This window comes from Falco peregrinus, chromosome 9 (genome assembly GCF_023634155.1).
Source record: "Falco peregrinus isolate bFalPer1 chromosome 9, bFalPer1.pri, whole genome shotgun sequence".
NCBI lineage: Eukaryota > Metazoa > Chordata > Aves > Falconiformes > Falconidae > Falco > Falco peregrinus.
This window is the reverse complement of record NC_073729.1, coordinates 4,475,013-4,489,736: the sequence shown is the minus strand read 5'-3', so window position 1 is coordinate 4,489,736 and position 14,724 is coordinate 4,475,013. Positions and strand designations below refer to the sequence as shown.

The 14,724-nt window shown below is 42.9% G+C and overlaps 1 protein-coding gene across 4 annotated transcripts in view; it reads left to right on the top strand.

The window, feature by feature from the left end:
• TSPAN4 (tetraspanin 4) overlaps positions 1-14,724 on the top strand; it is a 436,791-nt gene that overhangs the window by 68,296 nt on the left and 353,771 nt on the right. For all 4 annotated transcript variants that reach the window (XM_055814222.1, XM_055814221.1, XM_055814220.1 and 1 more), the window contains one exon: positions 2,300-2,393. The gene's annotated coding sequence lies outside the window, so the exon portion shown is untranslated. The remainder of the gene's footprint in view (positions 1-2,299; positions 2,394-14,724) is intronic.

The window sequence follows — 14,724 nt, the reverse complement described above, 5'->3', positions numbered from 1 at the left end:
AGGTCGTGTGTGGGGAGGGAAGTGGGGCCCTGGTCTCCTTGCTGGGGTGCCAGCACCTCCTTTGCTGGAAGTGTGGTTGCCTGGGCTCATGTGTTGGGCAGGTCAAAGGAAATTTCTGCCGTGACTAAGATACTCAGAGGAAGATTTTGGATGTCTTCTAGATTCAAAGAGTAGATTTTGATGCAGCCCACCGAGATCCCATCCTCTCATTAGTGTAATGCTGCCACTTCCGATGGCAGTGACAAGCCCTGCTTCAGGAGGCAGGATTGCAGCCTGAGTAGCTGTACGTGACCTAGGTTTCGTTACCGTTAACAGGCGTGATGAAGGTATGACGGTACTGGGTTATACATGACTACACAGGCTCACTGGAGGTCGTGTGTGCTTCTGTATCTCCTCTGCCTTATCTCTTGAGCTAGTTGTCAGCTGTGTTGAAAGCATGTGTGACTGCAGTGTAGATACAGCTTCAAGTACAGACTTCCTCCTGCATTCCTATAGAAAAGATAAGGCAAGAAATGCGTTCCTGTGCATCTGTGCTTGTGTTTACTGTACTCTCTAGGCATGCAAATGGACTGTAGGACTGGGTCAGGCCAGTAGTCTGTCTAGCTTGTTCGCAGTAGCCAAGAGCACCTGCTGAACCAGTTAATACCAGCCCACAAAATTCTTGGGTAAAGGATTAGTTTGCGTTGTTAAAACCAAGGCTTCTAGCTTCTCGCTTCATGGTGGAATTTGTTTTTCTAGGAAGAACCTTTGCTGTTATGAGTCACTCTGGCTTAAAAGAAGGATTTAGCTTTCAGCTGCCTTTTGCCTTAAAAGGTGATGTTGCTTCTGGTATTTGTCAAGTTCAGGGGGAAAAAAAAACAAACTAAAAATCATGAGGCAGCTCTCTCTTCTCAAGAAACACTCAATATCTACTTTCTTAGTTCTTTGGTTTAGAAAAACCAAAATAAAGCAATGTTTAGGGAATGCATTGCTGATCCTCCTTTGGGGACTGCTTGATTTATGTGGCAGCGAAATGTCAGACAGAACACTCCTGCACGTAACAGGGATGTAGCCTGCTTTCTGTTGTGCTAGATTTCTAGACCATCTGGAAATTAGTGTCATTAAGCACCTGAAATAGCAAGATTAAAAAACCCACCCAACCAACCACAACAAAAACCAGGAGTCACACTATGGGAAATCAGGCATGGTTGATCTATAGACAAAATGTCTTTCAAATGGGTAAATAAACTGCAGTCTCGGTCTGTGGTCAGTAAGGATGTCATAGTTCTTTTGCAGGCCTTGGCTTTTTAATCCTAAGCAATTTCCAGTGGGCCTAATTACATTGTACTTAACTAAAATATATCTGCAATTCCAAACAATGCTAATGAGATGTATGCACTAGCAAAAAATCTTGTGGCACAAAACAGTGTTGTGATTTCTCATCCACTGTAATGACAAAGCTGCCATGGAAAAGGGAAGGGGTTGGTGGTGTTTTTTTTTTTTTTTTTTTTGTTTGGAAAAGTTTGTCTACACTACAGACCTTACTGTTGCTTCTTTAGGTAGAACTAAACTCTTGGTCGATCATATGTTTGAATGTTGCTATGCATTTGAGTACAGCTATAACCTTACTTTTCCCTGTGCAGCATCACTTCGTGTAATTTGACCACTCCCAGCAGAAGGTGCTTTTCATTTGTGGGTATTTGTTGCATAAAATGCTTACACCAGCTGAGATTGCTTTGTTGGCATTTGTCAGTCTCAGAAACTTGAATGATTAGAAATATTTATCAGTTTTACTCTCCCTGGCCATGGCCTTCTCCCTGCATAGGAAACATAAGTTTGTGCTCTCTTCTGAATGTTTTCTGTGTGTGTTGTTCCCTGGTAGCAATAAAGCTTGTTTCTTGAGGTGCTGATGGACCATAAATTACAGGGTGCTGTCCCATAGGCACTCTTTACCTGGACTTTCCTCTGCAAGCCCAGCATGCCTTAATCTATTGCCATTGCATGTTCACCCTTACTTTGTTAGTTTGTGCGTGGATTCAATGAGAAAAAGTCACCTATTTAAAATGATTTTTAAAAATTCTGTATTGAAAATATGCCAGAAGGTATTTTCTCCAATAAGTCCATCTTTATTTGGTGACCTGAGTTTTATTTTGGTAACAAACTTCACTGAGGTTGAAGAGTGTGTGGGAATGTACAGAGGGGAGGGGAAGGGGGCTGTGAAATTGAACTGTAATACTGGATTGAAAAGTCTGTTCCTGAAGTGACTCCTGATCACTACCTGCTTGTTTTGCTCATGAATCTGTTGGTTTGTGTCTTGCAGTGGCATCGCTGAAGGGCTAGCTGTTCTTGCTGTGGTAGATCAAAAGCCACTTCCAACGGCATCTTGTGTGTCATCTGCAACACCACCAGTCACAGTGAGTTTTTCCTACATGCCCTCTGTTTTCCCCAGCGAGGGTTTGTTAGCTGTAACCTGTGGTAACAATATTTTTCTTTTTTATACTTTGTCAGTTCACTTTCTGCTGTAAAAATATTTGATTTACCAATCCCAAGCCAAATAGATACATACCTTCCCCCTTGTGCCCCCAAAAGCTCATACTGGGAGCTCAGTATTGCAAACCCTTCTGGCCGCTTGCAGACCTTGTGACGGTGGGATGACAGATGGCTATGTGCTTTGAGTGTGTGTTCTGGTTATTTATCCTATAATAGCCAAGATGAGAATTGGACAAAATATTTTGTTTCTGAGCACAACTTCAGAAGGAAAAACTTATTTAAATAAAAAGAGGAAAGAGAATTACTGCTTGGGTGAGGAAGATTAAACTTCCTCAGTCATTCAGAGTGCCAGAAGCGAACACATCGTACATGTGTGGCATCTGGTCATAGGCAGTGGCAGGTGAAAGGAGAGGGTGTCTCAGTGCTGGAGTGCTCCCGAGTCTGTTCCTAGGTATAATCTTAAAAAGAGAGGATGGCATTTTCTCAGCAGTGTAAGTCAGCTAGCTAATTCAGTGCTATTTGGATACTAAATGAAAACTCTTGAAAAACCCCATTCCCTCAAACTCTTAATTTCTACCTAAAAGAAATACAGTGAAGAAAATGCTTCCCTACTCCTACCAGCTACCTGTGAATTTCCATGTAACTTGCCTGTGATTCTTTTGTCAATAATTCTCTTTTGCCAATGACTCAGAAAACTGCATTTGGTGGATATTGGTATTTTGCACCCTTTGAAACAAGCAAAATTGTCTCTGGTTTTCAGACAACTATCTACCTGTCTTGTGCTCTGTGGGAGAGCTTAATATGTCAGTCATGTATCTCCTGTGTGGAATCCGTCTGCAAGACTAGGAGGGCAGGAGCAAATCTATGCATGTGCAAGTGTTTGTTTTGAGGAAAACTTGAGGACTTAATGAATAATAATAAAAAAAAAAAAGTTGTGTGCTTAAGGGAGTATAGGACACTTGTTAACATTCAATGCCATTTAACTGTATGTGGTGTCAATTTTGGTTTTTGGGGTTTCCCCTAAGGGAGGTAGTTTTGCTCAGGTAACTAATTCTCCTGAGAACTAATGGCAATAGCAGGAGGAAGCAATACTTCAAAAGGAAAAGGCCCCAAAATCTGTTGAAAGGGTATATAAAAGAAAATTGGACACAATTTATATTTCTAGTCTTTGTTGATATTACGGCTGTATAAATTATATATGACTTGTAAAATAAGAAAGGTTGCTTCTAGTGAGCTGTTGTCGTTTTGCCTGGAAGGAGAGAGCCAGCTTGCAACATATGTAGAGAGAAATACCTGTCAGAAATTGGATATTGAGTGAAAGTAATTGTTTTAATCAAAAGTAGTTAAAGTGAGGCTGGGTTGAAGTTAAAAACAACTGTTCAGCTGGAAGACCGCTTCCAGTGCTGCAGACATGCCCTGAGACGTGTATTTTATATATTAGGAATATTGACCAAGGCCATAATTGTACCTTACATTACCACTGTGGTTCCTGATCATTGTGACCAAGATTTCTCAACTTTTATTTGCTTCTGCGTGATCAAGTGTAAATCACTTGGTGCTGGTGTGATAGAGAACTAAGCATTGTATTGAGGTGGTTAGCTTGGCCCTTATTTCCTTCTGATTTAGTATTGTGCGGAAATGACCGTTTCAGTTACTAAAAAGCTAAAAAGCCAGGAGCTCGGTCTCTGTACTCTCCTATGAGGTCCTCTAGTAATTCTGCAAGTGAGCTTTGCCTCTGCTGAAGGCAGCACGATCGTGTCTGAAGGTAGCATGATCGTGTCACAGAGGTGTCCTGTGATTTCTCCCCCCCCCCCCCCCGTTATTCACTTAGATCCTTGATCTTGCCTGCTGGCATTTTCCCTGATGGATGGATCTTACTGTGGGTCATGAATTTTGGCTGGGTAAAATGCAGGAAGGAGAAGGGGTTTAAATGAGATGTGTCCTGTGTCAGCTGGCAGGAGAACACTGCTCAAAGGCGAAGCTTCTTGGTGCACGGACAGATATTTGGCTGAATCCACTGGCTGTGGCAAAGAAATGGTTGTTTATATCAATTATCATTCCTGACAAATCATTTGTAGTGATTGTGGGTGTTTTGTTAAGAGAGTCATTGTGAAGGGGTGTCACTGGGAACAGTGACTGCATGCACAATCTGAGCTACACTGACCTGAGTGCTATAAAGGAGCCCGAGACTTTGTGTTTCTCCAAAGAAACAGCTTAGGCTGCCTTTTGAGGTTTTTGGCTTTCGGATCAAATGCAGGATAGCTTCCACAGACTTCAGCCAGTTTTCTATTTCTCTTGAGTCAATGTCCCTTCCCTTCTGATTCTTTACAGCGCCCTGAGAAAGGTGAATCCATGGAAGCCGCTTCCGCTTGCGTCTGTTAAAACTAGCTGGCAGCGAAGGGTGAGGTTGCAGATGAGTGATGGCAAGGGCCTCTTCTGCGCTGTAACATTTGGTTACTGCACCCTTGAGAAGGCAGGAGCCTGCAGTTGTACTGCCTGAGCAAGGCTCCCCGGGGAGCAGGTCAGCCCTGGAGTGATTCTGGATGCGTGGTAGATGCTGGACATGCAGCCGTGCTGGTGCAGTTTAACCTTGACTTTCTGCTCTGACTTCCTTGTTCTTTTGTTTAGCCACCAGACTTTCAGAGTAAGCTGTACAAGCGCATTCTAGCTGCTATGCTTGTTGAAAGGAGAATGATCTGGCGGCTAATTTTAGAGCTCTGCAAGTCCAGTTTCAGCTCCCTGGACTGCTTGCAGATTCCCTTTGAGGATTCAGTAGCATGACTTGGTCTCTGTGCCAGTTTCCTTTTCTGTTAAAAGGACGCTTTCCATATTGGATGGGAACTGAGGGTAAACACACAGCCAGTGAATGCTGCAGTGGCTGAAGCAGTAACATGAGTATTAACCACAATGTCTTTCTCTAATATTTCTGCACAGCTCAAATAGTATCCTTGAAGTCTTTTCAGCAGCCCAAATGAGACAGAGCGTGTGTGTGTGTGTGGGAAATGCAGGGTTGTGTGCCATGCCTGTGATACTGCGGTGTGAGCATCCACTGTCCCACACTGAATATGTCTCACCTCTCTGGGTGAAAGTGCTTGCTTGGACCTGGGACACCAGAGGTTGCAAACAGTTTGGGTTTCATGTCCCTCACCTGGGCTTCCAGTAGCAGGTGCTGCTTTGCTCCTCTCGAGGCTTTGCCTTACGTAGTCACATCTGCTGGCCTGCCTGTTGCATGCTGGCTTTCAGCGTTTACCTTAGGGTCGCAGGAAAGCCTTTTACCTTGCTTTCCAAATGTCACTGGGTGAAGTTCTTTTCAGAGCCTGGCTATTTCATGGCTGCACAGCCTACCTCCAAATAGTTGTTGTCCCTGGTGTGTCAGTGAATAGGATCTTGATAGGATTGACAGCTATAAAACATTCCCTCTGAACTCGGAGATGAAAGTGAGGCATTTCCTTTCTCCTTCCAGAGGGCTCGTCTGCTGTAAGAGGAGTGAGGTGATTTTCGTTTTTAAAATGTAACTTGTATTAGGCATCATAGCAGTGTCTACAGCACTCCATGGCAGCACGCTGTGATGCCTCATCCTACGGGAGACTGGGAATATGGGAATGGGAGGCAACTCTGCCAAGAGGCTTCTGTCTGTGTTGATAGGGTAGTACTCATGACTTACGGCAGTACCTGAATCTTGCTGGCCATACAGTGGAAAAAGAGTAGGGTAAAATCAAGTTAGGGTTCAAATATTCAGATTGCAAGGATACTCCCTGGGGCTTGATTTGCTTGCTTGCTAATGGTGTAGCATAGGGAACAGAATAAATTAAAGAAGTTTGTTTGGCTCTGCACTGCAAGTACGTAAGCCAACCTTCCTTTGGCTCCCAGCCCAGGGTGAAAAGGATGGCTGATCACCCTGCTCTTTCAGTGTTGACAGCTATTGCTGTCAGGGACAGATGTGACTTGGGTTTAAGATAGGGATAATAGCTTGAGTGCTTTTTAGTGGGAAGGTAGGTTTTAGGAGATAATGCAATTTGTCTGTCTAAAGTAAAGGGAAACAACAGAAATGTTTCTGTGTTCTCTTGGTGCGTTTTTCTTGACTCTTTTTTTTCATATTGGTTCCTTGGATGCAAGGATATTGCTCAAATATTCTAGTACTTAACAATCTTGGATTATACCTCTGGTTCATCCAGTCTCATAACCTGTTCCTCCCTTTGGCAAAGCCGGTTAACTTACCTGCAAGGAAGCAGGTTCTGGGATACCACTGGCTCTGCAGAAATAAGTCTGTGTGTTTTTATCCTTATGAAAATGTTTTGAAGAACTGAACAAGAAAGCAGTGTAGGAATTTGGTGGGCACATTAATTGCATTCCTATTTCAGGCTGTTTATTCATAGCTTTAACTTTTTTACGGCAAAAAGGAGGGTATTTTTAGCTTGCTTTTTTTTCCTCCCTATTAACCCAAACAAATTTTCCTCTCCGAGGAGAGGGTGGGGTTGGGAGGAAGGAAGGGTGGAATTGAAACTGCTTCATTAAATCAGTTTCAAGATCATCAACACACAATTTTGTTTTCACATTACAGTTTTGAGCACACATGAGAATTTTTACACTTTCCAGAGAGGGGAAGCTTTGTGTACAGAGGAGGGAGAGTGAGGGCCTTTGACACAATCAAGTGGTTATGGAAACTTACTACTTGAGGTTCCTGAATATTTTTTCTGGTTACTTCCATTGGGGTTAGCCTGTTATTTCAAGGAATGGTACAGCTTGGTGATAGTTTACTCTCACAGCTTCCAACTCCCAGCAAATGCCTTGTATTGCAAGATGGAGGGAAGGATTCTGCTATAACCAGGAAGGTTATTCAGATATTGCTAAGCCACTAATGGTAGATGTTCTCCTTGAGATCCCTGTGTGTATCTGGTAAGAGATGGAACCTGACCTAAAGAGGTGGGACTATAAGGGTAGGTGATGAACCATCAGAAAGGTAACCAAGCTCTCCTGAGTCCCAGTATACCCGTTTTGATGGTTTTATGGTAAGTTGCTGCTGAAGGAGAGAGAGCAAGAACAACTCCAGCAGCTTCCTTACTAGGTTGATGTGACTTTGCCTTTAACTTCCTATGTTTACTGGCTTTGGTTTGCTGCAGACAGGGTTGCTGAATCCGGGGCCTGTGGATATGGTCTGTAGAAAGAAGGATACATGCTCTGATTGATAACCCAGCAGCCGGTGCTGCCTGGCCACTGCAGAGCACTGCTGCTTTTTTTTTAATTTCTCTTAATCTCTCTGGCTTTAATGTTGATTCTTCAGTACCTGTTAGCTTCCCTTCCCTGTGTAGATAATGATGTTAAAGGATCTTTACAATGAAACATCTGTCTACCTCTGGTGCAGGAGTAGAGAGTTGCTTATGTTGCCCTGCACAGGCTACTCAAGGTTGGATCCCAAACAGGATCCTTCTTGCCGTGTGTTGCTCCTGCTGTGTGTTCTCCTGTTGGAGAACTGATGAAAAACAGAGGTTATGTTTGTGTCCAAAGAAAAACTTTTCTGTTTTAGAAATAAACAGCAAAAATCCCCAGCAAACAAACTAAGTAAATCCTTCTCTTCCAGTAATCACTGGTTACCAAGTTATTGAGCTCTATGTATGAACTCAGAGCTGGGAAGGACAACTTGATTTTCCAAGCCTCAGTCCCAGGGAAGGCTCCCTGCTGCTGAGGGATCAATGTGGGGCAGGAGCCCTTTGTGTGGACTCTCAGGTTCTCTCTGTATCTGCTTTCTTCTCCTCTTTCACTTTTCCCGCTTGGCGGCTGCTCCATGTCTCAACTGTTCCATACTCGGATTTTTCTGACCTCTAGCCCAGAAGCGTTCATGGCTGGTTTGTCTCATTTCTGCACCGAGACAAATCTATGGTTTAAATGGTTCTTCTCATTTCTTGCTGCTCTCCTCCTTAAGTGTATTTTCAGGCAGCGAACCTCTCCCTTATCAGGCCGTGTTTTGTCAGCTTAAACAAGCCAAGCTTTCCTGAGACATGCCTCTTATTCTGCGCACTTCTGTGCACCTATTCTCAAGTCTGTTAATAATCTTTGATTTTTGGAGTGACTCACAGCAAGAGTGTCTGGGAAGGGGCTGCTTTCATGAACACTAATTTCAGCATCTAACCATGTGGCTTAACTAACTGTGGCTTAAGCTAGATCATATATTTCAGAAGGATCCTCAGGTCTTGCCTTTGAAGACATGAAGTAAGGGTGACTTTTTCTGCTCTAGGGGAGTTTTGTTAATGGTTGGTTACTTTAAATAGGTACCTTAATTTGAATAGGCTGCCTTTAGCCACTTTGTCTTGAAATGCCTTTCTTAGTTTACAGAGGCTTCTCTTATCAGAAATCTGTTTTTTTAGAAGTGCTTTTATACTTGTAGACTATGTAAAGTGATCAGTAAATTACAAGAGTTTGAATTTTAGAAACCAAGCACGCCTATTACAAGAAAAAGTCCCTTTTAAGGTATCTTTGCATATCCAAAAATGGCTTGCTATCAGCTTCCATCTCTGGATGACACTGGGCAGTGCACCAGCAAGACTATATGCAAAGAATGAAAATAAAGTCCATTATTTATGACCCTGTCTCTGAGCTTCCCTGGCTTGTGTGAGGAAAGTGGAACTACTTGGAAATACTTTGCCTCCCTCTGGATTTCTGGCTTCTTTGAAGGTTGTCTTGATCTTTGTGAATAATCTTTGGTTTATACGTTTGATTTCATGCCAGCAAACTAAATCTTTCTATAATGCGCATTCCTTCAGGCTTAGTTTATCATGAAGATTTGAAGGATTTCTCCCACCGTTTGGTGTAGTGCCGTTTTCGTTCTACTGGCACTGAAGAGTAGCGGGATGTGGTTGGGAGCAAGGCGCAGCCCGCTGTGCGCAAAGTCAGAGTTTGTTCCTTGGCTGTGCTGCAGGTGCTCTGCCTGTCCGTGACTGAACTGCACAATTGCTCCCTGTATCTGCCTTTAAACTGGGGGCAGTTACACTTTGCCTGGCCCAGCTGAGCTCTTGTGCTCTGCTAAACCCTTCTGATGACAATTTTCTGACTGCTTAGCCGTTGGGCTTACAGTGATGGTAGCACGGGGCTGCTAGTGAAGATCAGCTCGTGGTCCCCAACCCCCCCTGGAAGGATGTTCTTGGCTGAGCTTAACACTCTGTTGGGAGTGCTTACATTAGGATGCTGGTGAGGCTGACTGCAGTTTTCTTTTTCGTTCCTTGTGCTCTCCCAGTCTCTGGATTTTGTTCCACACTGTCTCTTGTAATATACTCTGATTCAGTGGCTTCTAACCTTTTTGGAACGATGGATTGTTGCCAGACACAAAGTTTCTGGTAGACTGAGTTCCTCATTTATCATACATCACTGTTCTCGCATTTGAGATGCACTTAATTTTGCTTATTGGAGAGGCTACAAACATTTATTGTGGACCTGTGAGCTGCTGCTGGGGAACCATTGTGTTATTCTTAGCATAAGGGCTGTTTTTCTTCTGCTTCACAGTGCCTTACACTAAAGTCTTGATTAAAGGTGTAGTAATACAGATACATTTGTCTTAAAATCGATTGAGTAAATGCCCCATACTTATTTGAAACAAAACCAAATACAAATGGATATAAGCTGCCTTCCGGATTTTAGGTGTAATCCTACCATAAGAAAATGAATTGCTCTTTCCTTTCGCTTCACTTGGAGTTCTAGTCTAGAGCTAAATGATTTTGCCAAAATCCTTTCAGGCATTTAACTTCCATGATCATAATTTTATTTATAATAATTAATAAATCCTTTCACAATGACAAGCTTTTACCTTTAGAAAATGCCTGTGAGCCCCTCCTGCTAGATTACACTGCCAGTATATGTATATAACTTATCAGATATTTATGTTACGAAAGCACGTATTTTTTAGTGCATTAATCTCTCTGAGATAGCAGCCATCCTTGTGCTCTGGGTGTCCTTTACATCATTTAAAGTATATCATAAACTCAGTGATTAAAATAACTTGCCATACATCCCATTGTCCTTGAATGATTTTTCACATGTGCAATTATGGTGCCTTCTACCTTATCTTTTCAAGTGCTGGGTTTTTTTTTTTTTTTTTTTTTTTTTTTTTTTTTTTTTTAAAAGTGCTCTTGTGCTTTTAAAAGTTATTCTTTTCCTGCTCTGTCACATGTAGTCTTAGTTCATTGTGCAGATATCTTCTAGTCACTTGTCCTTTAAAAGTACAATTACATAATTTATATAAATTTAGAAAGGGAAAGATCTCTGTGCCAGTTTTTTGTTTTTTTTTTCTTAAATCCTCTGTGAAAGCTAGGAAGAATTCAGGTGAGCATTCTAGAAAGTAATTAGCATTTGAAATGGAGGTTAAGATTGGACAGTTTCTCATCTGTGCTAAAGGAGATGTTTCTGGAGTCTCCTTGCCTTTCATTGGTAGGTGTAATCTCTCAGTTTTAATAAATGACTGTTTCCGAGTCCTGAAGCAGCTTCCCCATAGCTATTTGTCCTTGCTGAAGGAGAAGGTAAGTGTCTGCTTTACTTTGAATTGAGAAGTTAGCCCAGCTCTCTGTATTTAATCTTGAACGTGGGCAACTGAACAATCTCTGCTTTGGAATTTGGTCTGAATAAGGCTGATTTTATTTTTGTATCACAGCAGTGTTCACGAGCCCCAGCTGGCAACTCATGCTACGTAAGTGCTGTACAACTGCAGGACAAGAAAATGGTCCCTAATCAGAGAGGTTTCAGCCCACGTGGAATAAATGATCACTACATTAGTAAATGCTCCTGTCTGAATAGAGACTTCATCCTGTGCCCAACCCTTCCAGATGGAGGGAACACGCAGTTTGTACTGCACTACAGGCTGGTGAAAGCTCTACTTCCTGCATCCACAGCACAGCTGGTTGGTCTATAGTAGTTGTCTAATATTTCCCAGATGTGAACATGCATACAGGATGCTTCTCTTCCCGAGTAGCACGTGGAGAAAGATGGTGGCCAGCAGTGGGCTGCGGGCATCCTGGTGAAGGTGACACAGTCCTGCCTGTGGTTTACCTAGAGAACCCATCGCAAGTGAACAGGGAGAGGAGCTGTGGCTGTGTGGATTGTTCTTGTGACCTGCTCACGGGACAAAACAGCTCTCCTGGCAGGAGAGGAGTAAGGGACCATCTTAGGGTTCCCCTTCTGTCAGGGGCCGGTCAGTTAGGGCTAGATGAGCTCTTCTGCCAGGTCATGGGTTTGGACACTTGCAGTCTATACCGTGAAGTTCTATTTTTAGGACTCATTTGCCTTATTCACTAATTTAAAAAAAAAATAATGTTTTAACAGAAATCTGAGGCTTATTGTCTTCCCCTCTGCTCCTGGAAGCTGCCTTTAAATCCAGGATTAGGAGCTGAGGGACAGTTCTGTTGACATGAATCTAGGGGAGAATGATTTTCGAAAAGCAAAACTGTCAGTCTTGCAGATTTTCCTCTGATGGCTCTGTTCATGCTCTTGAGCTCACTGAAGTCCTCTTTGTATCAACCAGCAGGCTCAGGAATACAGTGTTGTTCCCACGTGCATTCTGCTTGCATTTAAAAGGCTATCTCTGCAACTATAAGGGCTGCATCTTGATTCATTTTAATTGGTAACATAGATTGTATAGAGGTTTGGGAGTTGTATTTGCATTCTCCAAAGTAAGATTTCCAGCTGTAGTGAGAAGAAAGTGGATTCAGTTTTGCAAACCCTGTGTTTCTACTTGAGTCTCGAGTGAGGTGCTGCAATCATTTTGATGCTTGGTGAAATAAGTCCACCATTCGTTTCAGATGCCTACAAACTAGCTGCCTGCATCTGCCTGAGGTATGTGGACTGTACTTCCAGTTAGGAAAGAGAAATAGATATTTTAGGACACAGTTCATCTGACCCTGGTTTAGACAACTGCTTTAGAAACAGATGAATCCTGCCCTGCAGGTGCCTATTTCTCTCCATCAACTGTAGCAGCTATGTGGGTAACTAGCACAGACACTGATGTCAACATTTGCTCAAATGAATCCCATATGAAGTATTTCCAGTTTTAAATTTAACTGATTAGACATTTTCAGTAAAGCATAGTCCCCAACCAACAAACATGTCCTAGTACCCAGGGAGCCAGTTGTACGTTGTAGCTTTTTCTACTTTTATTTTCCAGCTCTTTATCTAGAGAATGAAAATTATTCCATCATGACAGGAACACTGGCCTTTAGAAAGCTCCTTTTATCTACACAAATATGTTCTGCGGTATTTTTCCACTTTTGCTTATCCATCTTAGAGCTGGATTAATTTCAGAAAAGCCTTGTACGGAACTCTGAGGCACATTTATTTCTTTGACCAGTAAATCAGTATTATAGTTTCCTGGGGACTGGGAAAGAGGGTTTTATTATGGAGTTAGACTTCTAAGTCCACTTTCCTGAATGCCGAATTTCCAAGGAAAAGATATAAATCTCCTTTGTGGAGAAGCAGCTATATGAAAGAGACTTTAGGGGCCTTATTCTCTTTGTGTTTATGCTTGCTTGCCTCTATTTTCTACCTTCCTCGCTTTCCTCAGGTGCTATGGGACGTTACTTAATCTCCTTTCAGGTAAGTATAGCTTCTTTGTCACTGTATGGAGCGCATCGGTATTCAGAAGAACTTTTTTCTGTGTCAGACCTAATATTTTGTTTCTTTGTAAGACTGACCTTCTTGGAACTCTCTAGCTAATATTTTTCTTTTCCTCTGTCTTTATTGACTGTGGTACATTAAGTATTTCTTCCCTCCTCAGTAATTTTTGGGATTTTATTCATGACTAATACATCTATTTTATGAAGCAATGAAACCTGTTTACAAAGGAAAATGAAGCTCATTGCAGGGGCTTCCTGGAAGTGACAATAAGGAAGCACACACTTTTGAGTCATGTTTGTTATATTGATGAGGTCTAGCATGCAGCGGAGAGGCACAAATTCTGTGGTTCTCCCAGATCCTTTTGGCTGTGGTCAGAACTTCTTTTCCACAGCCGTCTGGGAAGGGTTGTGCTGAAGCTGGCTGGAAAGGGTTTAGTTGAGCAGAGGTGGCTACAGACTGTGCTCCTGTTCTCCTTGCCGGTGCTAGAGGAGGGGAAATCCCAGCTGTTTTGTCACCTCTGTGTCTCTCTTCCCCCACCATTCTTTGTCTGCTTGCACTGCAAACTATTGCAAGAAGAACCTTTATTCCTGCAATGCCAGTACAGAAGAAAGTGCATGGAAATTCGCATCCTGATTCCCCCTTTCTCCCCACTCCACTCCCTTTTTCCCCTTCCATCTCTGTTTCACAGTCATTTTAGAAGATGTTGACTTTTGAGATCATCAAGTCGAGCCGATGACCCAGGACTGCCAAGGCCATCTCTAAAACATGTCCCTAAGCACCACATCTATGCATTTTTAAAATATCTCCAGAGATGGTGATTCCACCCCCTCCCTGGGCAGCCTGTTCCAATGCTTCACCACCCGTTCAGTGATAATTTTTTTTTCCTGATACCCAGTCTAAACCTCCCTGGTGCAACTTGAGGCTGTTTCCTCTTGTCCTATCACTTGTTACATGGGAGAAGAGACTGACCCCCACCTGCCTATAACCTCCTTTCAGGTAGTTGTAGAAAGCAATAAGATTCCCCCCAGCTCTCCTCCAGGCTAAACAGCCCCAGTTCCCTCAGTGGTTCCTCATAAGACTTGCTCTGCAGACCCTTCACCAGCTTATTGTATGCACGTTTTGGAAGGCTAGGAATCCATGCGGCATGCAGGGGAGGACGGGTGACTTCCCTGCATTCCAAGTATTTATCAGTGTGTTTGCATGTGGAAGCTCTTGTTTAATTTCTGCCAGGATCTTCTTGTTCACGGCAGATTCCTGGACCACAGAACTGGCGTTTATGGGGTGTAATAGGCTGTGCAGGAGGAGCACGTGGGTAGTTTGCTGGGGTGGAGAAGGGGATCTTACCCCTGCCTCTTTGGCTCTGGTCTGTACCCCCTGAAGTGCTGGGGAGGTAATACACTGGGTTGCCTAGGTATTATGGCAGTGAGGGATTAAGAAAAGTAGACAGCTGATAGTGGTTGTCAGAAGGAAACATTAACTTTTGTTTGTCTAGGTATATTATTTCAGAGCCCCCTTGCTGTTGTCATAGATTAAATATGATTGGAACTTCTCTGGGTTTCATCTCGTGCACAGGGCTCGAATGGAATGTTGACCTCTGATTCAGGGTTGACGACCCGTGTTGTAAGTGTGTGTTCTGGCTTCTTGTTAGCCGAGTAGTCTTGTTCA